The sequence below is a fragment of the Solanum verrucosum genome, unplaced genomic scaffold, assembly GCF_900185275.1.
Source record: "Solanum verrucosum unplaced genomic scaffold, falcon-dt-bn FXZP01000291.1, whole genome shotgun sequence".
Classification (NCBI taxonomy): Eukaryota; Viridiplantae; Streptophyta; class Magnoliopsida; order Solanales; family Solanaceae; genus Solanum; species Solanum verrucosum.
In genome coordinates, this window is record NW_026020080.1 from 389,155 (window position 1) to 415,326 (window position 26,172).

Consider the following 26,172-nt stretch of genomic DNA (forward strand, 5'->3'; position numbering starts at 1 on the left):
TCCTGTTAGCTCACCTCTTTTTGGTAATATGAAGTTGAGCAAGAGGACGTGTACCACTACAAGGGATTAAAAAGAGATCATGACTAAATATCTATATTCTTCATTGTCAAAATTTTAATGTATGCAATGGTATGCATTAGACCTGATATTGCTCATGTAGTTGGTGTTGTTAGTAGGTTTCTCGACAATCTCGAAAAAAATAATTTGAAAGTTGTGAAGTGGATACTCGGTATCTAAGAGAAAGCTTAGATAAATGCTTGAGTTTTGGAGTATCAAATCCAATCTTGAAGGGTTATACATATGCTGATATGACAAGTGACCTTGATAACTGAAAATCCACTACAGGATATATATTTACTTTTCCAGGGGGAGTTATATCATGACAGTCGAAGTGGCAGAAGTGTGATGCACTATCTACAATTAAACTAGAGTACATGGCGGAAATTGAAACTAGCAAGGAGATGATATGGCTCAAGCGATTTCTTCAAGAATTGGATTGTAGCAAATGGAGTATGTTGTATATTCTGATATTCAGAGTGCTATAGACTTGAGCAGGAACTCCATGTACCATGCAAGAAAAAAACACATGGACGTCAGATATCATTGGATTCCTGAGCAAGTGGAGAGTGAATCATTTCACATTAAAAATATTCACAAAAGTGAAAACCCTGCAGATATGCTGACCAAGGCAATACCAAAAGACAAGTTTGATCTATGTAGAGAACTTGACGGCATGATCTCTTTCTAAAGAAGATAAAGATACCTCATTCTGGTGCATGGTACTCGATGGGAGATTTGTGGGGTTCAACCCCATTTTTAGATGTCAACAAATGATGCAAAGTCCAGCCCCATTTACCATTGTTAAGCCTCATTTTTCTGCAAATCTCAACAACCAAAAGATCACCATTTTTTGTCAAGCCAAATCTCACCAAGAAACCTACAAAAATTTGAAATATTGGTTTTTTCATGATGACATCAATTGGGACAAAAGTTTTCCATAAATAGAGCATTCTTGCTCATTTGTAAGTATAGACCGAGATAGAGAGAAAAAAGTAAAGAGAAAAGTGAGATATACCGTAGACTATACAATAAAATAGTCTATGAAGAAAAGAGAGTGTGAGCAATATTTTTGTAAGCTTAAAAACTAAAAGAGTGTTATTCCTTTCGAGTCTTTAGTAGTCATTTTTTGTATTGTACCTATGATTACACAATGTAAAAATTCCTTGATATAGTGATATCATGTAACGATCCATCCTGGTCATTAATATTAGGCCAATGGTGAAATTTTTTTGGCTAGAAAACTTTCTAGGTAGTGACTTAAAAAAAATTAAGTTAGGCTAATTTCAGACTGAATTTGGGCTAGGTGAGGTCTAAGTGTATTTGGGAATGGTTCGAGTGTAATGTCTAGGCTTCATGGATATTTTCTTATAGAAAAGACGTTAACAAGCACGTAGGGCTTCACATAATCAAATTTAGGTGAGTAAAGCTACCGAATTGAATTTGGCGTGAAATGGATAGTTCATGACACAAAGAAAAGAGGTATGTTGTGAAAAGTAAGATTTTCAGGATTTTCAAGTCTTTGATGTTTGCATACTCCACTATAGTGGGATGCGTCCGCTATAGCATCCATGTGTAGACGTCATAGAGGTGTTTAGACCACTATAATTGTAACACCTCAGATTTGAAAAGAAGAAAAAATAAAAAACCTTTTTAGCTGGTGTCTATGTCTACGGTCCCCACCTACGAACCATAGATGCTCTTACGGGCCATAGGTGGAAACCGTAAGTGGTGGAGTAAATATTTTTTCAAAGGTCAAGTTCCAGTACCCTTTTTAAAGTTCACCATGACAGTCTGTCATTCAATATATTAGTCGTAGATAAGTCTCATAGGTGAGTCCCAGACTTAGTGAAATTTTGAAGGTTTAAGTTGGGAACGATGGGTGGCCTGTACGGACCGTAGGAAGACCAACGGACCGTACATAGGATTCGTTGAAAATGGGTAAAATTTTAGGTCCCAGTACTTGACCTACAGCTAACCAGGATGGTCCATAAGTGGACCTACGAACCGTAGGTCGAGTCAACAGTTATTTTAAGAGGACTTTTGTCTTTTTTCCCAATTATTCTAACCCAATACTATGTAGTTTTAATCCTAATCACAGACCCTATATAAGTCTTTTAAGCCTAGAATCTAACTACTCTAAATCATTCTTCAAATTTCCCCAAATCCCTCCAAGTTCTTCCCCAATATTTCTCTCTCTAAAGCTTGAAGAAGAAGGCTAGGGTTTCAAGATCAAGTCTCCAAATTCACCATTAATTATGGGCTTTTGGAATCAAGGTATGATAGTATTCACCTATGGAGTCCTTTCCTCCATAGGGTTCCTAAACTCTACAATTTTACAAGTTAGAATCTTCAATTGAAATTAGGATTTTGTTCAATCTCATAGGTTCTTTTTAATTATGATCTAATTGATTGTTTTATGTCTTTTTATGTATGAATTGAGATAATTGCATGTTTTTAAGTTGATTCACTTGAAACCATGCATGATCCATGATTCCTAGATTTTGATCATATGAAGAAGCTTTTGAATTACGAAAGATGAATTTATGAAGATATGCATATATTTTTTATGAAAATGATTTCAGATTGCTTTGAGAGTAAAGCACTGATGTGTTGTTGTTGTGAAAGGATTTTCTCACTTACTACTTATAACATGATTGTGAAAGGATTTTCTCACATACTACTTCTAACATGATTGTGAAAGGTTTTCTCACATGAAGGATTCATAGGGTTGAAAGGTTTCTCAACTAAACTTTGAATCAAGAATTAGGAGTCATTTTAATGAATCCTAGATTGGATTGGCTACTTGATTTGCCCTTCCATGAATTATAAGACAAGCGGCAATTACCCATGTCCTATAACTATAAGACAAGTTAATATTAACAACTATTCTATGGGATTTATGCTTAGCACCGAGTGGACAAGTGGCAATTACCCATGTCTCATAAATATGTGCCACCATAGGTTTGTCTTGATATACATTAGCTAGTGGATTTACCTAAGCTAGAAGTTTATGGTTCTTACCTTGGAAAGTAAGGACACCCCTTTTCGGTATGGGTTAGACACTAGACTCCATGTTATAGCTCACATGGTCTATGTCGGTTAAACGTAAATCTCTCACAATAATGAACCAAGGTTACTTTCAAAAAAAGTATCTTAAATGTGTTTTAAAGATTTTTAACTTGCATTGATCATGTTTATGACTAACATTTTCTAGCATGTTATCTTATGATTTAGCTTGGTCATTGCATGTCATATAAAGTCCCGTTGAGCATGATTTCATACCTCTTATGTTGCTATCATACTTCGTACATTTCATGTAATAACACATACTTTTGCCTACATTATTTCACTAATGTAGGGTCCGACGCTCCTACCTCCCACACTCACAACTAGTCATCTCATATAAATATTGAAAAATGGTGAGTCCTCATGTTCCAAGGACTGAGACTCTTTTATTTCTTTAATAACTTTTTTTTTAATATTGTATGTGATGTATGGTTACATCCCAATCACTCCTTTGATGTAATAGATGGATTTGAGACTTAGGTTAGACTTTCGCTATTTTGTGTCAATCTATTTTATATGAAAATACTACTTTCAAACTCTCTTGTTTCTATTAGCTTGAATGATGCATGCTAAGTGATTTGTGTAGGGCCTCTCAGGGTCTTAAATGTCATATCACGTCTAGGGTGTACTTTGAGTCATGAAAAACTTGGTATTCAAAGCACAAGGTTTAGAAAGGTCCTAGGTTATGTCATAAGCCACATCGAGTAGAGTCTTGTTCATGAGTGTGAAGCGCACCATATTTATGAATGAGAGGCTATAAGATATTTAGGAAACTCCACTTCTTTCATCACTCTAAAGTCATGCGATAGATTTTAACTCTATAATGTCTCTCTCCTGATCCCTATCTGATGTTTTTCAGGATATGGCCACTCGAAGGGCATATGCTAGAAGGAATGCGGGAGAGAATGTGGAATGAGAAGATCCTCAAGTTTTGGTTGACCCTTTGGCCAAGCAAGTGACTAATAAAGAGTTTAGGGCTGCTTTTCAAGTATTGGCTCAAGCTATGATAGTTGAAGACAATAGAGAGGTTGTGGTCCCTATGAATCTAAATTTGGCTATGGTGGCAACTAGAGTGAGGGACTTCACTAGAATGAATCCTCCGAAGTTTTATGGTTCTAAGGTTGATGAAGATCCTCAAGAGTTCATTGATAAGGTGTATAAGGTGTTGATTATCATGGGAGTGACGTTGGTGGAAAAGGCAAAATTGGCTGCTTATCTTCTTAAGGGTGTTTCTCAAGTATAGTTCAGCCAATGGAAGGAATAGAGGGCGGTTTATGTGGGTCCTCTTGATTGGGAAAATTTTAAGGTTGTTTTCCTTGATAGGTTCTTTCCTTTAAAGATGAGGGAGGAAAAGGTACTTGAATTCATCAACCTTCATCAAGGAAACATGAGTGTGAAGGAGTATGCTTTGAAGTTCACACAATTGTCCTGATATGCTCCTACTATGGTTGCCGATCCTAAGGCAAGGATGAGTAAGTTTGTTTCGGGAGTATTCGAAAAGGTGGTTAAAGAATTTCATACCACCATGATCATTAATGATATGGACATTTCTCACCTAATGGTTCATGCTCAACAAATAGAAGAGGAGAAGCTTAAGGAGAAAACTAGGGATTCAAAGAGGGCAAGAAAGGATAATGGAGGATAATGGTGATTTCTCACATTCAAGGACCGGTAGAGGTAATCATACTCCTTGTAATAGTTCTAGTGAGAAAATGGTATCCGAGTGTCAAAAGTGTGGAAAAAGCTATAGAGGTGAGTGTCTAACCGGTACAAATTCATGTTTTGGTTGTGGAAAAATGGATCATAAGATAGGGGATTATCCTGCAGTCTCTAAGAATGAGGGAGATAATCATTGACGGGCTCAACCTTAACCCCTTAGGCTCTAGTGGTGGTCAAAACAGAATAGGTTTTATGCTCTTGAGACTCCAGAAGATCGTGAAGGTTCCCCAAATGTGGTAATTGGTAAGTTATGGTCTTTTAGCTTGTGGTTATGCATTGTTCGATGTTGGGTGTTTTGTTGGATATGGTATGACTCCATGTATGGTTAGTGTATTTAAGGTCGACCTTGAAACCCATATGGAAACTTCTTAAGTGTTTACTTGTATCAATGGTTCTGTAATTTTTAAGACTTTGGTGTTATGTTTGGATTGAGGAAAATGGATTGGAAAGGATTAGTGAGGTTTACTCCCAAGAGGGAGATAGTGTGCTTCATGGTCGGAATACATGAGTAGAACTATGTTGATTTTAGAAAAAGTTATTTGTTAAGGCTTTGTATATGAAAGGCCGGAGGTGATGTGATCTCTTAGTATCCTTATCTATTTCTGTTATCTTCGAATCTAGCTTGAGGCACTAGCCCCTTATAGTTTACCCTTTAGGATCCTTGTCTTTTAGTCATTCCCATGTTTCCTCATGCATGTTGCTCATGAAACCTATATTTTTGAGAAAAGGATTTAACTTGATCGATTTCTCCATGTTTACGTGCATTGAGTATGATTTGCATATAGGCATAATGAAAAGATGTTTTGAATATGCTTTAGCTTGGAGTCGATTTTTCCTCCTCAGATATGTGCATTGATATGATTGCATCATGATTGGTCTGTTAGATCTTCTTCCTACCATCTTTATGATATCTTGAGTCCCATTCGAGGACAAATGTTCCCAAGGGAGAGATATTGTAACACCTCGGATTTGAAAAGAAGGAAAAATGCAAAACCTTTTTTAGCTGATGTCTATGTCTACGATCCCCACCTACGAACCGTAGGTGCTCTTACATGCCGTAGGGGGAAACCCTAGGTGGTGGGGTATATTTTTTCAAAGGTCAAGTTCCAGTACACTTTTTACGGTTCACCAGGACAATCCAACATTCAATACACGAGTCATAGATAGGTCTCGTAGGTGAGTCCCAGACTTAGTAAAATTTTGAAGGTCTAAGTTGGGAACGACGAATGGCATGTACGTATCGTAAGAAATCCAATGGACCCTACATGGGATCCATCGAAAATGGGTAAAATTTTAGGTCCTAGTACTTGACCTACAGCTCACAAGGATCTCAACCATAGGTCAAGTTGGTAGTTATTTTAAGGGGATCTTTGGGTCTTTTTCTAATTATTCTAACACAATACTATGTCGTTTTAATCCTAACTACACTAAATAATTCTTTAAATTCCCCCAAATTCCTTCAAGTTCTTCCCCAATATTTCTCTCTCTAAAGTTTGAAGAAGAAGGCAAGGGTTTCAAGATCAAGTCTACAAATTCACCATTATTTGTGGGATTTTGGCATCAAGGCATGATAGTATTCACCTATGGAGTATTTTCCTCCATAGGGTTCCTAAATTCTTCAATTTTACAAGTTAGAATCTCCTATTGAAACTAGGGTTTTATTCAATCTCAAGGGTTCTTTTCAATTATGATATAATTAATTGTTTGATGTCTTTTTATGCATGAAGTTAGATAATTTCATGTTTTTAAGTTGAGTTCACTTGAACCCTTGCATTATTCATGATTCCTATATTTTGATCATATGATGAAGCTTTTAATTATGAAAGATGAATTTATGAACATATGCATGTTCTCAATGAAATTGATGAAAATGAATTAAGGTTTCTTTGAGAGTAAAGAATTAATGTGTTGTTGTGAAGGTTTTCTCACAAACTATTTATAACATGATTGTGAAAGGATTTTCTCACATGAAGGATTCATAGGATTGAAAGGTTTTCTCAACTAAACTTTGAATCAAGAATTATGAGTTATTCTAATAAATCCTAGCTTGGATTGGCTACTTGATGTGCCTCCCATGAATGACAAGACAAGTGGTGATTACCAATATCCCATAATGATAAGTCAAGTTAAGATTAACGACTATTCCATGGGGTTTAGGCTTAGCACTGAGTGGATAAGTGGCGATTACCCATGTCCCATAACTATGTTCCACCATAGGTTTGTCTTAGATAGACATTAGCTAGTAGATCCACGTAGGCTAGAAGTTTATGGTTTTTACCTTGGAGTATAATGACACCCCTTTTCGGTGTGGGGCAGACATTGAATTCCATGTTATAGCTCATATAATCTATATCGGTTAAACGTAAATCTCCCACAACAATGAGCTAAGGTTACTTTCTAAAAAGTATCTCAAATGTGTTTTAAGGATGCTTAGTTTGCATTGACCATGATTATGACTTGTGTTTTCTGGCATGTTATCTTATGATTTAGCTTGGTCATTGCATGTCATGTAAAGTCCCTTTTGGCATGATTTATTAACTCTTATGCATTTCTATCATACTTGGTACATTCCATATACTAACGCATAATTTTTCCTATACTATTTCGTTAATGTAGGGTCCGACGCTCCTACCTCCCATACTCGTGGCTAGTGATCTCATATAGATATTGAAAATTGGTCAGTCGTCATGTTCTGAAGACCGAGACACTTTTATTGCTTTAATGTATTTTATTTTCGAATATTGTATGCGATGTATGGGTTACACCCCAACACTCATTTGATGTAATAGATGGCTTTGAGACTTATGGTAGACTTCCGATATTTTGTGTCAAACTCTTTTATATGAAAATGCTACTTTTAAACTCTCTTGTTTTTATTATCTTTTATGATGCATGCTAAGTGGCTTGTCTAGGGCCTTTTAGGGTATTATACATCATGTCACATTTAGGGTGTACTTTGGGTCATGACAATAACAGACTGGCCACTATAGCAACGCAGGTTGATATTTTATGCAGAAAAAGTCTCAAAACCTCCTATTTTTCCTGCATTATTGTTCTTGGGATTGAGAAGGTGATTAGGTTTGTTGCACTCCTTTTTTACTAAATTCATTGGTAAAGGTAAGTTCATTACTTCCCAATCTTGCAATTTGATTCTTAAGCCTAAGAAACTAGGATATTACTCTTAGGAGAGGGTTTTGACATGATTTCATGGTGGAAAAGCCCTAAGATTGGTAGGATGATCATGAATTGGTCGGCGATTAGGATTTGCTTAAATTTAGGGTATTGTTAGGCCATTTTTTATTGATGGTTGCATTTATTTATTGTTTTAATCCAAGAACAAGCCAAGAAACTTCAAAAGAGGGAAAACTCGAGTTCTTTAGAGTCTCTAACACACTTGATTCATGGTAGGTGATGGTTGTATATTTTTCGGGTTATGTATAAATGCATGTCTACTGCTTTGTAGTATCATTTGTGCAATGCATGTTAGGGAAAACATAAGGAGGTCTATGAAATGACATCATGTTGATAATTTCATGCAATGGACATACTTATGTGGCTTTCAAGTGGTATTGTTCATTGTGTTTGTGATTGTGCATGATTATTTGTGATTGTTGATTGGCTCAGGCACCACACTTGTCTAGGAATACTAATGATTGACTCGAATGCCACATCTGGTATAATTATTAACAGCTTGCTCAGTACCACATCTAGTATAATTACTAACTCTAGCTGGCTAGGGTACCGCACCAGTACACTAATAGTTTGTATGTGGGTTCCATAAGAGGACTTAGTGTGTATTTATGGTTCGTTGAGAGGACCATGCATTTGCATTTATGATTATGGGACATGAATCTAGTCATTCGTTGTGTCATAATATTGAGACTAATAGTTTACATATATTAGTGGTTGGTGTTATATGTGGTGACTTGTGTTATTATAATATAGTTAATTATTTACATTCATATCTTGGACTGGCCGTGTGATCCTACAAATACAATGTGGTTTGTGTACTGATACTGCACTTGTTCTTTCCTTATTGAGTATAGGGCATTTTCTAATGGCTAACCAGAGACCTCATATAAGGGACGCTTGACTTTGAATCCAAGGGTGAGATATTCTTCTAGGCTGCCATAGATTCTTCTGCATTTGTTTGCCCATTTTTTTGGGCAATAACAATAGGCCAATAGTTCATATTTTCTAAATTTTTGGGGTTTCATCCCCATTCTTGACTTGTTTAGAGTATTGGCTATATCTTTCAGTTCTTAGGGATTTATTTTCCGCATATTTGTTTTGACTATTGAGTTGAGTTTATGGGGACTCAATTCTCTAATTGTCTAAATTGTTTTACTACTTTACATGATGAATTTATTTTATAAATAGTGTGTTGGGTTAAATTTGAGTTGGTAGTTGGTTCTCCCACTAGGTGGTTTAGTGTGGGTGTCACTCACAATGATTTGATTAGGTCATTAGTTCATGTTTTCTAAGTTTTTGAGGTTGTATCCTTATTCTTGACTTGTATAGAGTTTTAGTACTACGAATTTTAGTTTTTATGGGTTTATTTTCTGCACAATTATTTTGACTTTTAAGTTGAGTTTATGGGGACTCGGTTCTTTAGTTTTCTAAACTGTTTTTCTACTTTACGTTATGAATTTGTTTTATAAACAATGTGTTGGGTCAAATTCAGGTTGGTAGCTGGTTCTTCCACCAGATGATTTAGTGTGGGTGTCACTCACCACGGTCTGGATTGTGACATATCAGTTGCTCTTCTCGACTCGTAATTTTTCCGTTATTTGAAAGGATTTCCACGTAAAATTCTTGATGTCATTACTTTGACCATATATATATATATATATATATATGTAGTCTGCATTTTCCCAACACTTCTCTGAACAACAGATCAATGGAAGTTAATTGGAACTCCCTTACATCAAAATCAATTCTCTTTGTCCAATTCCTCATCATTTGAGACCATCACAAACACCCATTTTCTCTATAAATCTCCATTAACACTCATTTGGTATTAATATCCTTTGATTTTGTGAGTAGTTGAACAAAATTTTTAAAGAACCACCATAAAAGACTCATTTGAAATTTCAATGCAAAACTTAAAAATTTAGAGTAGTAATTTTTTCACAAAAATGATCTGTTTTGATCTCTTATAAATTGAATAAAGATAATAGTCTTTTCAAGTTTCTAAGGTGTCAAAATGAAAATCTCTAGTAAAAATGACATAAAACTAAAAACAAGTTCATAAAGGGCTACTAAATCAATTCTCTCAATTTTTTGAGTGAGGTTGGTTGGGTTTGGAATTTGTTTGAAACACTTAGATGAAAATATATTTAAAATTGGGAAACTAACAAAAATCCCACTAGTTTAGGAACTAATTACTTAGATACACTCTAATTTGTAATATTACAAATCTTACAAAATTTTAGAGCGTCCAGTTATGTCTAGATACTTGTATCTCGAGATACATGGGGTCATAACTAGGTGTAATTTGTTCTAGATACATTGTATCCAAGTGGATACGCTTATATCTGGAATACATAACAAATCTCGCTCTCCTCCTTCCATCTCGCTCGGCATTCTCCTATGTATCTAATATCGTAGATACATGTGAATCACACCAAACACATATGGATACATGTATCTAGTATATATCTAGTGTGATTTGCATGTATCTAAAATACATCACTGTCTCGCTTGGCTCTCTCCCTATTTTAGTGAATCTGGTAACAAAAATACATGTATCTAGATATATCTTTTTCTGTATATGTTAGTAAACTCTTAATTAGTGGTAAGATACATAATTATTTGAAAAGTATAGTTATAATTAGTATATATAGTATGAATGTATGTCTAATAAATTAGTTTCTCCTTTAAAATTTGTGGAAAATTGAAGGTGAGTTGGAGTCGAAATTAAAATATGGAATCTAGCTTGGGAAATATCATTGAAACACATGTATACTACTGTATCACGTGTATATATCATACACACAAGACATTTGAAGAAATATACAGACAGAATACATATATACACACACGAATATAATGTAGATATATACAGACAAATACATAGATATACAACAATTATATATACTGCAAGCACTGAAAGATCATTTGAAGGGATACCATTTTGGTACACACATATATATATATTAAAAATAATATACATGAATATACGCATATATAGTTCTAGTACCATAATCAGTGAGGCAAATTTAAAAAATTGTGTTAAGTTGCTGATAAAAATTCTAATTTGAAGTTGTTTCTTGTTTTCGTGAGCTAAAATTGCAGGGACATTTTTACATATTGAAGTTGAATAAAGAAGATTTGCAAGGACATTTCTTGCTCTTTTCAAATAAAATAAATATATAAATCAATCAATTATAGCTTTTGGGTCGGATTCTATATAGGAAAATCTACCTAAGGCAAACATAAGCTCTATATTTACTCTTGAAAATTCTACTTTAAAATAATTATCTAATAAAGTTACACGATTATTTTAATAGCAAACTTACACGATTTTATCAATTCCCTATTTTACGCATAATTAGAAATTGTATCTGACTAATATTTATTTTCTCTGATCTATACTCCTGTATTTCTTCCACGTTGTCACATCATGACTCCACTAATTTAGCATGATCTATTTTTAATTTCTTCAAGTTCAAATCATAGATTTTCCTAAATTTGTGTTTTCGTAATTATTCATATCAGATAAAGATTTTGATTAATGGCAAGTGTAACTATGTATTTCTCTATTCAATGGTAAGACTATTGTCAAAGGAAAGTCATTCTAAACATGAAGTATCAAACAGGTATGTGATTTTTTCAATGTATCCACTATGTCTTGATAAATTGTATATCAGAAAGGTATCTTAATACATCGTATATCGAAAAGTATCGCAACACATCATGTATCAAAAATGTATCATCATATATCATGTATTGAAAAGACATTACGTAATGTATTGAAAAGGTATTATGATACATCATGTATCGAAAAACGAAAAAGGTATCATGATACCATCAATTACATATTCTATTTAATTGTTTTAGATCTCAAAATGTCGTATCAGAACTTGATTGGTTGTCATAATTGATACACCATAACAATAGAGTAAACTTTAATACTTCAATCGACACCCCTTAATAAACAAAAAGGAAATGAAGTCAATAAGGTAAATAAAAATTGTAGATTTTTTACAAAATATTTTGAGATAGATTGTTATTGATATCTTGTTTACAATTCTCCAAACAAATTAAAAACATAAATTTCATAAATTAATAGACATAATCACATTATTGTATTAATTGTTGTCCATCTTGTATTCCTAAGATACTTAGAACAAAACTTTGAAGAAATTGGTAAGAAACAACAAAGTTTAAAGAGTATTTTCAAACTAGAAAATTAAAACTAGTAGAGAAAATAGAATCAGAAACAGATTAGAAACAATATAAAAATATTTTTCTCAAAGAAAGAAAATCGAGCCCACTGAATGCACAGTGTCCCCTTAAGGAAATTATTCCCCTCAAGTACCCGAGGTTAACGGAATATATCCTCCCAGGATAGAACGATCTTACTCACTGGTGTATCGGTACCTAAAACCACGGTGTCAGAGAACCACTCAACGGCAGTAAAGTACACTTTAAATGATTTAGTAGTAGTAGAAGAAGTCCAAAAAATTAGTTCAACTAAAATGAGAGGAAATCCCTCAATTTATAGAAAACAAAGGGTAGTGTGAAAAGATTATTATTGTGCCTTACCGGAAAGGTCACAAACCTTTGAAAAAGTCACAATCTTTCGGAAAGGTCACAACTTTTCATAAAAGTCACAACTTTTCATAAAAGTCACAACTTTTCATAAAAGTCGCAACTCTTCATAAAAGTCACAACTCGTCATAAAAGTCGCAACTCATCATTTTCCATTCACACCTTTTAAAACGCAACAATCCCCCGCATGAATGGGGAATGACTCCAAGACAAAGAAACGGACAAGTATGTGTACTTTACAAGCAAGAATTAATTGCATCTAGATAAGTAGGTTTCCCCTTGGACTTTCCGTAGTGAACATATGTCAGATATACTCGGTCAATCGGTAGATGCAATATCTTTGAATTGTCAAGCTTTGGTGTATACCTAGACAACCATATGTCACACAATTAATCCTTTACCATTTATGGTTCTTACGGTTGTGTTCGTTTCAGCCATGAACACATCCTGGTTTCATGAGTGTATAGAGAGATGGGCTTTTGACAATCATCCTCTTTGAAGCGACTTACACTTCACACTCACATAGGTGATTTCTAAACATGTTATCGCGTAGATACACTATTTGGTCAAATCTGCCAAACTTAGCAAATCATTAAAAACTTTAAGCTTTATTAACTCATTAACAAGCCTTAATGTTGTATCATTGTTCCTGAGCATTGTCTTCATCGTGGGAATGGATTGAGTTGGTTGACAATGTCGAACCGTCAGTCACAACTTTGTTTTTCACCTTGAATCTAGCTCTAGCTCTTGGGATCTCCAGTCTGCTAGATAGAGTTACCGCCATGATGACTTGTCCTAAGCTGTAAACTCATTTCCTTAGATGATCTTTCAACTTTCTCTCTAGTTAGGCCTTTTTGTAAGTGGATCCGACACATTATCCTTTGACTTTACATAGTCAATTGTGATAATTCCACTAGAGAGTAATTTTCTAATGATATCATGTCTATGTCTTATATGACGAGACTTTCCATTATACATCATGCTCCATGCCCTGCCTTTTGCATCTTGACTATCAAAGTGTATGCATACTGATGCCAAAGGTTTGGGCCAAAAAGAATATCTATCAAGAAATTTCGGAGTCTTTCAACTTGTTCACTGGCCTTATCTAGAGCACCTAGCTCAGAATTCATTGTAGAGCTAGCGATACATGTCATTTTGGAAGATTTCCAAGAGACTGCTCCTCCATCAAGAGTAAATACATATCCACTCGTGGATTTTACTTTATTTGATCCCGGTGATCCAATTTGCATCACTATATCCTTTCAATACTGTAGGATATTTGTATAATGCAAGACATAGTTTTGATAATGTTTTAAATACCCCAAAACTCTCTTCATTCATCCAATGAGTTTTATTGGGATTTTTCTCCTTGAATCTAGCTCTTGGGAACTCCAGTCTGCTAGATAGAGTTACCGCCATGATGACTTGTCCTAAGCCATAAACCCATTCCCTTAGATGATCTTTCAACTTTCTCTCTAGTTAGGCCTTTTTGTAAGTGGATCCGACACATTATCCTTTGACTTTACATAGTCAATTGTGATAATTCCACTAGAGAGTAGTTTTCTACCGGTATCATGTATATGTCTTATATGACGAGACTTTCTGTTATACATCATGCTCCATGTCCTACCTTTTTCATCTTGACTATCAAAATGTATGCATATTGATGCCAAAGGTTTGGGCCAAAAAGAATATCTATCAAGAAATTCAGGAGTCTTTCAACTTGTTCACCAGCCTTATCTAGAGCATCTAGCTCAAAATTCATTGTAGAGCTAGCGATACATGTCTTTTTGGAAGATTTCCAAGAGACTGCTTCTCCACCAAGAGTAAATACATATTCACTCGTGGATTTTACTTCATTTGATCCCGGTGATCCAATTTGCATCACTATATCCTTTCAATATTGCAGGATATTTGTATAATGCAAGACATAGTTTTGAGAATGTTTTAAATACCCCAAAACTCTTTTCATTGTCATCCAATGAGTTTTATTGGGATTATTCATGAACCGACTCAGTTTATAAATAGCGCATGCTACATCTGATCGCATACACTTGATGATATACATCATACTTCCCAATACTCTAGCATAATCCAACTGTGAGTCACTTTCACCTTCATTCTTTTGAAGCGCAAAGCTCACATTATTGAGGTCTTGACAATATTAAAATCTAAATATTTGAACTAGTCAAGTACCTTTTCAATGTAATGAGACCGTGACAATGCTAAACATCTTGGAGTTCTAAGAATTCTTAGACCTAAGATCACATCAGCAATTCCTCGATCTTTCATATGAAAGTTGCTTTCTAGCATATGCTTAGTAGCATTTATGTCATTAGTGTCTCTACTAATGATCAACATATCACCAATATACAAACAAACAATGACCTTGTGATTTTAATGTAAACACATTTATCACTTCCATCATTCTTAAATCTATTTACCAACATAGTTTGGTCAAATTTCTTATGTCATTGTTTGGGTGCTTGTTTTAGTCCATAAAGTGACTTAACAAGTTCGCACACTTTCTTTTCTTTACCAGGAACCACAAAATCCTCGGGCTGTTCCATGTAAAAATTTTCCTCCAATTCTCTATTTATGAAAATTGTTTTCACATTAATTCATTTGATGAATTTGGAGGTCACATACCGCAGCTAATGCAATTAACATCTGAATGAATGTATTTCTAGTTACTGGCGAGTATGTGTCGACAAAATCAAAACCTTATTTTTGTCTACAACCTTTGACAAAAAGTCTTGCTTTGTATTTGTCAATAGTTCCATCGACTTTTATTTTCCTTCTGACGATTCACTTTGAACCCAAAGGTTTATTTTCTGGAAGAAAGCCAATTAACTTCCAATATGGTTGCTCAAGATTGAATCAATCTCACTATTGACACCATCTTTCCAAAAGGATGAGTCTACAGAAGACACAAGAAATGTTTCAAAATCATATTCGAAGGAAGTAGATGTCCTTTGACATTTACTACGCCTCTCAATCTCTTTATTAAGTACATTCTCCTTCTTTTTCTTTCCAAGGTCTTTTAGACCCTTCACTAGACTACTCGAATCTAATTTTACAGTCCACAGTCATAGGTCCTATTTTAATCCTTTTAGGAATAGGAACTAGGACTTTGGCTAGACACCCCCACACTTTGAAATATTTCAAGTTGGATTTTCTTCCTTTTCATTTCTCACATGGAATAGATTGTGTCCTGAACAAACAAAACTTTTTATTACTCTCTTTCTGAAAAGACAACTTTTTTTGTTGTTCCCTTTTGTTGTAAGGATAGCTTCTCCACACAAGTTTTGTGATAAACCTGAACTTATAAGTAATGTAGTCATCATTTCCTCCAAAGTTTGATTTTTTTTTCATTCTGCAATTCCATTAGATTGAGGTGAATATGGCAGTAGTTTGATGGATAAATCCACTTTCCAAACATATTTCTGCAAAAGTAGATTTATATTCTCCATCCCTATCACTTCTTATCTTTTTCCCAACTGATTTCAACTTCAATTTTATATTGCCTAGACGTTTCTATTGCTTCATCCTTACCATCAGCAAATATACATAATCGTTTCAAATGCAATTGCCAATAAAAGTTATGAGATCCTTTTTCCCACCACGAGATGGTGTTGACTTCATATCACAAATGTAAGTGTAAATCAACTCTAAGGAATTAAAATTTCTTTCAACAGATTTATAAGAATGCTTAGCATACTTAGATTTCACACAAACTTGACATTTTTATTTATTGCACTCAAACTTAGACAAAACTTCTAAGTTGATCAATTTTCCTAACAAGGTTTTGTAATTGACATGTCCCAAGTGTTCATGTCACAAACAGTTTGACTCAAGCAAGTAAGAACAAATAAAAATATTGAGTTCGAAAAGCTCTCCGTGAGGTAGCTTTTCCTCACAAATATTTGTTCCTTTTTCTTACAATTTTGTGTGAATACAAACATTGTTTAGAGTCATCACCTTGTCAAATGTCCTTTTCGGAAGGACCTTTCCATAACTTTCTATTTGATTGTTATAGAACTACCCATGAACAAGTTTCATCGGGTCCAATAAAGGCAATATAGTCCAAATGTTTCTTTTACAAAACATGACAAATGACTATTCACCAATATTCATGTCTATACAAATAGTTATATTTAATAGACATATCTTTTCATGAAAAATCACAACATTTTAAGTGACACTTTTTCATAAAAGAACTCAATCATTTTGAACAAGTATACATATAATTTGGTAGTTTCATACTAGTCATACCATATACTAGTAAAAGAGAAACTCAACGACCACAATATCAAATATACTCCAAGAGTTTTGTGTGTCTAACATAATACAAAAGTATCATCGAATTTCATATCTTGTGCTTCAAATTTAAATTAGACACTAAGTCTAATTTTATCTTTGTCATAAGCAAAGAGCCCCCCACATTTTAAATATGATCTCAAAAATAATTTTCAAGTATTTGAAAATAGTTTTTCCACATATTTTTTTTTCATGCTATCAAAGTGTCATTGTGTCATTGGCAACATGAAACCTCTTTTGAAAATATTATTCTACAAAAGAATTATAGTGCTTCAATTCCATTTGACAATTTTTACACAATGTCAAAGTTCATTTCATAGAGGCACAAAATCACAAACTCTAAGTCACTGGTATTTTTCCTCCATCACAAATAGGCATACCACTTAGTATTTAAAATACTAACAATAAAGACAAAAAAAATTGTACAATTTATTTCTATATAACAGTGAAGTAAAGAAAATCAAAAGTACAACATTGGTTTATTATGTGAAGTTTTCATATTCTTCAAACCAATTGCATAATCTAATTTATCTAGAGTAGAAAACTACAAAAGTTTTTAGTCTACAAAAATCAGACACAATCAAATTTCACATGGAGTACAAAACTACAAAAAAAAAAAAAATCAGTCTCCAGACAAAATTGAACATATTCATAGATTATCACATAGATATGCTTTTCTTTTCTTTTCAAATAGCCTTCCAACTATAACATTTTGACATACTATTTTATCAAATAAAAATGTGCATCTCTCATTCTGCAAACTAAAGAATTTTAAAGGTAGCACTTTTTGCCAAGGAAAAATCATTCAAAAGACCATATGGTTTGCAGATCTTTTTCAAAGACATACATGATAAATATCAAAATTGTTAACTTTTAGAAACTATTTTCCTCCTTAGATAAATAATAAGAAGGTTACCTGGTGTACTGTTTAAGCGAAATACCACCACTTCTTCTAGTACATTCTCTCTGCGACCTTGCTAAACAAAGCACTGAATTCTGGAGAAGTAATGCATTAATCTTCTACTTCCATGATCTGTTTCTCTCAATCAGTAGAATACAAGAAATACCAACAATATACTAATTTCCTTAAGATTGTTGTCCATCTTGTATTCCTAAGTTACTTAGAACAAAACTTTGAAGAAATTGGTAAGAAACAACAAAGTTTAAAGAGTATTTTCAAACTAGAAAATTAAAACTAGTAGATAAAATAGAATCAGAAACAGATTAGAAATAATATAAAAATATTTTTCTCAAAGAAAGAAAATCAAACCCACTGAATGCACAGTATCCCCTTAAGGAAGTTATTCCCCTCAAGTACCCGAGGTTAACGGAATATATCCTCCCAGGATAGAATGATCTTACTCACCGGTGTATCGGTACCTAAAATCACGGTGTCAGCGAACCACTCAACAGCAGTAAAGTACACTTTGAATACTAGATTTAGTAGTAGTAGAAGAAGTCCAGAAAAATTAGTTCAACTAAATGAGAGGAAATCCCTCAATTTATAGAAAACAAAGGGTAGTGTGAAAAGGTTCTTATTGTGCCTTACCGAAAAGGTCACAAACCTTTGAAAAAGTCACAATCTTTCGGAAAATTCACAATCTTTCATAAAAGTCACAATTTTTCATAAAAGTCACAACTCTTTATAAAAGTCGCAATTTTTCATAAAAATCACAACTCTTCATAAAAGTCGCAATTCTTCATTTTTCATTCACGCCTTTTAAAACTCAACATTAATTACTCGCGTCAGTTAAAGAGTTGCAAGCAATAATCTACAACCTGGATTGATATAATTATGTCAAAACTCAGATTAAAAAATTAACAATATTAAGTAAATAATAAAATTCCACTAAACGACATAATATACACCTATATTATAACTTTTTATAAAAATTTCTCTTTGATATTATAAAACAGGCAAGGCCAAAAAAATCTAACAACAAAACGGACAAAAGGGCTATATAGACAATTGCTCCCTTTTCCGTTGTGCATGTAAAAGGAACAAAATGTACAGACGCATCATCACTCATACTGTAGTTTAGAGATTCTCCCTTTATCTTTTTTTAAGCTAATAAATGTCTTTTTTCTGTATATTGTCTTCTTCTTTTTTGTCGGTTAAATTACGTATTATTTAATATTTGAAAGTTATTACGTATATCAATTTTGTGCTGACGAGTAATTAGTAAGCCACTAAAAGGAGATAAAGCTCTTTCTATTAATAATAAAAGAAAAGGGTCAAAAATGTACTTAAACTATGCAAAAGGAATAAAAATGACTTATGTTTTTAGTTTGGTCCAAAAATATCCTTCTCATTAATACTTTGGTCAAAAAATGTCTTTCCGTCAATACTTTGGTCCAAAAATGCTCTTACTGTTATTTAATGGGTCAAAATGCTCATTTTTTCAAATACATATATTATTTATTTTCTTTTTAACACATTCTTTTTCTAATAATACTTTTTAAATTAACAAATGTTTATCTTACTTCAATTCAGAAAAAAATGAAAATATTTCTTATTTTATTACAATTATTTTTTATAAATATTAATTAAAGATGAATATACTATGATCTTATATATATGACATATATTATATGTCGAAAGGGTACATGAAGTTGTTCTATTTTAATTGATAAAATGAGATTAAGAAGAAAAAAAAACATTTCCTACATTTTATTTGTTAAAGTGATTTTAAAAGAAAGAAAACAAGAACAGGGTTCTTTAACAATATTTTAATTAAGAAGAAGATGTGTTTAAAAAGAACAAAAATAATATACTTATTCGGAAAATGACATTTTTGACTCATTTAGTAACTTTAGGGGCATTATTGGACAAAAGTATTGACTACAAGGGTATTTTTGAACCAAAGTATTGACGGTAAGGACATTTTTGAGCCAAACTATAAACAGAGTGTATTTTTGTTCCTTTCACAGAGTTTAAGGGCATTTTTTACCATTTCCCATAAAAAAAATAAAGGGAAAAGAACCTTTGTATCCCAAAAAGAAAAATTATTTACAAGCGACTACCTCTTATTTTCATATTCCTTATTTTTAATTATTAATTCGCATTTCCTACTTAAGAAGTGTGGTTCAATTAGAATATATATATATACTTTGATATCATCAATGAGGAAAAGTCAGTATTTCAATGAAAAGATTACTCAATTGTTGTTTCATACTATCAGGTATATAGATACCATCAAAAATATATAGATACATCAAAGTATATATTATATTCCGATGGTATCAACAGTGGTTCAGTGAGTAAAATAAGAGGGGCAGTTAGGTAAACAGTTTGGATTGTGGGTCCAATCAAAGTAAATATATTAGATTGGATTTAATTTGAATAAATATTTTGCCTAATGAATCTAATTTTTGTAATTTTCCCTAATACAAATTCCTTATTCCTAAAAATTCTAAAATTGATACTTTTAATTCACGAAGATAATAAGTACCTTATTTTGGAATTACTATTTAAGTTATATTCATAAGCGTAAATTTTTGTAAGTCTACTCACTTTGAAAAATCAGAGAATATGGTATTTGATGTTGTACTATTTTTTTTCCCTTGAATTTCAACTATATGGTTGAATTTAGTTATTATTTTTATGACCCATATTGTATGTTAAATTTCTTGTTTGTGGAAAAAAAGAAATAAATTTAGGCCTAACTTTCAAAGGTTGGTGGTTGAGATGTGTCAAAGTTGAGGACCCATCAAAGGAGAAAACAGAAAAGCAAATGTGACATATGGATTATATTCTATTCTGGTCAAACCACATGTTCATCATATTAAAAAAAAATGAAAAAGAGAGTGTATTTAAATTTTCAACCACCCCCATCAATTTCCATCATTCTTTCTGACTTTTTTAAACAATTTAAATTCTTAATTTTGATAAATTTGTGAACAGAGGCGGAAGTAGAGTATAACCTTTTTGACTTAGAATTGTCGACAGTCTGACTCAAAATTGATTAAATTTATTTTTTATTTTTGAAAATATTTGATAAGTTTAAAATAACTTAAAATAAATTTTAAATGACTTTAAAAAGGTTAAAAATTATAAGTAGATCTCTTCTTACTTTTTATTTTTTTGACTTAAAAATCATTTAAATTTGACTTTTTATTCTTTGACTTAAATTTTTTTTTTTTTTTAAGTCAATCCAAATGAGCTCTAACATTTCTTCTGTACCGATTTTATGATAGTGTTTGGAGTTTAAAAATAAAAGATATACTTTTAAAATTTATGATTTAAAATGAATCATAAGCATTAGTGTAGATTCCTCATATGTAGAGACAGATTTTATGGGTAAGCCTTAACCATGGAGATATTATCTTAAATACACATGTATATATATAGACTCTAAGATTTTATGTGGAGGAATAATTAAGGGCAAACTATATATATTGCCGGTCGATTAATATTAATTACATTCGCTGATTAAATGTATCTTATTTTATATTGAAATATATATTTTATGTATATCACACGTTAATATATAAAATATATATTAATTATTATTTTCCTGAGAGATTATTTATCGATAACTAAACCAGAAGTTGATTGATTTTTTTTAAGTTTATCAATGAAAAAAGGGAGTTGCTAAAAAAGTTCTACAAAGTGCAACCTAGCTTAGGTATTACTCCCTCCGTCCACTATTGTTTGTCAGGTATACTAAAAATAGATGTCCAAAATTAATTATCAATTTAAACAATCAAGAAACAATTAGTCATTTTTTTCCAATTCTTCCCTTAATAATTACATTACTACTAGTTTCAAAAACTAGTCATTTTAAAGTTACAAAATTACTTTAATGTGAAAAAAGTTGTTTTTACGGTTTTCAAAAAGTACAAACCATTTTAATAATGATTGATAGTAGGTTTATATTAGTTAAATTGCACATTATATTAAAAAAAAATTAAGGGTTATGCATGATCTTATCCTGACAAACAATAGTAGATGGAGGGAGTAGGATTTAGGATTTCCTTGAATAAATGTAGATGAGCAACTATATACTAAATGTAGAAGAAACGAATGTAATTAATAGGTGAAATTAATGTAGAATATATGGTAGATAGGGTATAAAAGTATATACAAGTACAAACAAGTGTCCGAACCCATGTGATTTGAGAAAATGACATTTTTTTAGAATAAATTCAGTACATAAAGTACAACATTGCAATTTGCAATATACACATTATAATCTTGCTCTTCTCAAGCTTGATAGGACCCGTTTTTACTATACATATTACAAGTAATTTTTTAAATTCTTTTGACAATATTTGTTTGTCTATAATGTTTTTCAAATTTCGGCCAAAAACTCAAGATCCCAAAATCTAGAAAAAAGTGATTTTGGGTCAAAATCTAATTTTTAAGTTTTTTAAAAAATTTAAAACTTACCTCAAAATAGAATATGAATAATTTGATGAATTAAATTGTTGAAATTATATACTCCCTATGTCTCAATTTATGTGACTTACTTTTCTTTTTAGTCAGTCTTAAAAAAAATGACACATTTATATATTAAGTAACAATTTAACTATAAAATGTCTATTTTACCCTTAATGAAATGATAAATGATTTACAGTCACACAAATCTCTATCATTCATTTTGGACCACAAGTTTTAAAACTCTTCCTTTCTTTCTTAAACTTCGTCGAGTCAAACTACCTCACATAAAATGTGACGGAGGGAGTATAAAATACAATAAAGTCAAACATTTTAATGTAATTGTACGTTCGAATGCTAATTTTATATTTTAATTAACCAGAGCAAATTAATTCACAATTGGTGCAATCTTGTTGCCAGCTAAAGCTATAGAGATTAAAAGTGTTTGTTGACAACAATTAAAATAGGACATAAGAGTAAATTCAATTATAAAACTACATGTAAAAAAATAAAAAAGGTATCTTTTTAAAGATGATAATATTAGAACATATCAATAACATGTGGATTAAAGTTTAAAGGTGGAGTAAATAATGTAAAAATGAAATGAATTAGTAAATAAGTAGTAATTAGAGACCTAAAAAGAAACAAGGCACAATATAGCTTTGAATTATCATGAAATTGTCAGTTACACTCTAATGTATGTGAAAGTTTTCTTATTATTTAATTTTTTGTATTAAATTTAATTTTTCATATTATTTAAATTTCCGAATTATTTTGACTTAGCTTTATGATCCAATGATATGAATAAGAACAACAATTTGTAAGTTTTATACACCAAATAAATGAAAGAAACATATGTAAAATATCAAAAATAATTTTATAGAGATCAAAATGAGTGATATAACTTCATGGATATAAAAATTAGTGCAAAAATATATTTAACTGTTCAATCATTTTAATAGACACAAGTAGTTAAACACAAACATCAATACAGTCTTAATAATTAAGTTTGTTAAGGATGGAGGAGGGTAATGGAACCCTTACATATTTTAGGGGTATAAATAATTAAAAAAAACTAAATTCAAAAAATAATAAAACCTTCTTATAATTTATTTAGGTTCGTAAATGACAATATTACCATAGTTCAAGTAAAATCTTACGTTTTATCCCATCTAAAAAATGAATTAAACTTATAATTTGCTGCTATATTTATGAAAAAACTTTGGGTTGGGGCCTTGGGGGACAAGGGCTGAGTTAGGAGACTTAGGGTCGTTTGGTAGGCCGCATTAGAAGAAATAGTTCATGTATTATGTATGGTATTATTTAGTACTATGTTTGGTAGAAATTTGAGTCTATGTATAACTAATCCTACATGGTATTATAGGATGTATTACTAATACCTCCAAATTGGAGGTATTAGTAATACATAGAATATAATACCATGAGATAAGTCTATGTAAAGACAAAAATATCCCTCAAATCATTTTAATTATTTTGTTTATTTTCTTGATTTTATGTTTTATATTTGTACTATTAAATTTATTTAAATAAATTAGCTTACAAATTATTTAGAGAGAGTTGTTTGTTACTAAATAAATTCAATACAAATTTTGAAATGTGAGTTATTTAACATTTACTAATTAAAAAGGCAAATATATCACTACATGACGTTTGCGATAAATATATATATATATATATATATATATATGGTTTTCTAGTTATTTGTATTTTGAACAATTTAAAAAATTACATACATATTAAAACTATAACTTGCAATTTTTATGTGTAAATGTAGATGGTTTATTCAACTTACCCATTGTTGACCGTCTTTTTAATTTTAAAAGTAGACGGTTTATCTTTTTTAAATTGAAAATTGACATTTTGTGAGCGTTCAATTTATTAAGATGACAATTTACTATCCTCAAATAATTCAAGTGAAAAAATAGGAAACATGACAATAAAATTGTTTTTCTCATAGCTAGTTAGAAGGTCATAAAAAAATAATATAGTCCGGCAATCATCACCTTGACTCAATTACATAATAATTCAAGTCAAGGGTATAATTGGAAAGAAGATTTTTAAAGAGTTTTAATCCAAACACAATATGAGGTTGGAAACAATGAACCAAACAATTGATAAAAATAAACCCTGAATTACTAATCCCTGCAGTACTAATCCCTGCGTTATTAATTTTTGTACCAAACAACTCCTTAATGGATTCATATAAATTTCCTTTATCAGAATTTATTTATACTCTATAGATAAAGTTTAAATTAATAATTATGTGTATTTAATAAATATTTGAGAAAAATAAATTTTTATATATTTTTCTTTTTTGTATTTCAAATTTTATCAGGAAAAATTCATACTCTATTAACAATAGATTAAGACAGGAAAGTGAAAATAATGACAATATGATTTAGTGCATGAGAGACTCTCAGTAATGGAAAAGTGAAAAAATAAAACTATACAAAAAGGTATTGACATCAACCATGCACATCTTCTTTTTGTTTCTTCTATAATCTCATGCCATCTCCATGCTACCAAACATAAGGAATAAAAAAGAAGAAAAAGATAAGGTTGTGCCACTTCATTTGTTAAGGAAAAAGAAGAATAATAATATTTTATTTATTCTAATTTATGTGATATTATTTCTTTTAGTCAATTATAAAGAGAATAATTAAATTTTTATATTAATAAAAAATAACTTTAAAATTATGTATTTATCTCTAATAATTATAAATCACTTACATAAATTGAGACAAACTGTCATATTTCTATTTGTGGACCAAAAGGGGGTCAACACATGTGGTTTGATCTTTTGTTATTTCTGATTATAACACCTCACCAAAACCACATATTTGTTAAAGGCAGAGCTAAATTTGATTGATGCAAATAGTCATTTTACATAAATACTCCATTCATTTTATTTTATATGTTTTAATTTTAATTGGATAAGTAATTCAAAAAAAATTGAATATTGTGATTTTGAACTAAAGATATATGTAATGTATTAAAATATCTTTTGAATCCTATGATCTTAAAAAAGTTATGCATAACGTTAAAGTAAAAAATTCACAAGATAATAGAAAAATCAAATAAAAAGAATAAGACATATAAATTGAAATTAGAAAGAGATACTATTTCAAAGAGGATTTTTCATGTCACATGCTAATGAATAATATGATTGTAACTTGTTGTACATATTATTGGAATGAAGGGCATGTAAGGACCAAAATAAGAAGATATGCATTCATATCATTCACACTAAAAGTTGTGGACCTATGAATTAAAAATAAGCTAAGAACACACCATGTGAATGGGACTTTTAATTGCTAGAAAGAATGTTTTGGATTTGAGTCCATTAATTAATTCCTTCTAGTCTGAAAAAGCCTTTAAAGACAAAGAATTCAAAGTTTTCTGCTTAAAAGTGAGAATCATCGACAACCCCACTTCACAAACCCTACCATGAAAATAGGTGTGCATTCTTAATAATGACCTTTTGTCTAGGGGTTTCCAGTGTAAAATACTCTCAACATCTATTTTTACTTATTCAATATTAACTTTATAAGTCTCTTAAAAAGTAGTAATAAATAAAATGACAATTTTATTATTCCCTCTAGTCCATATTAAGTGAATTATTAAAGTATAACACACCCCTTAAGTAAAAACATTGAAAAATAAAAATTAAAGGTAAACTTTTTTATAATAACTATAAAATACTACTGTAACCACCCAGGAACAATTACAAATAAAGAGCATCTATTTATGATAACGGAAGCTAGGCCTCCTACCAAACAAGAAAACTATTACATAGTAAATGCTTAATGAAATGCATATATTTGTGTGTG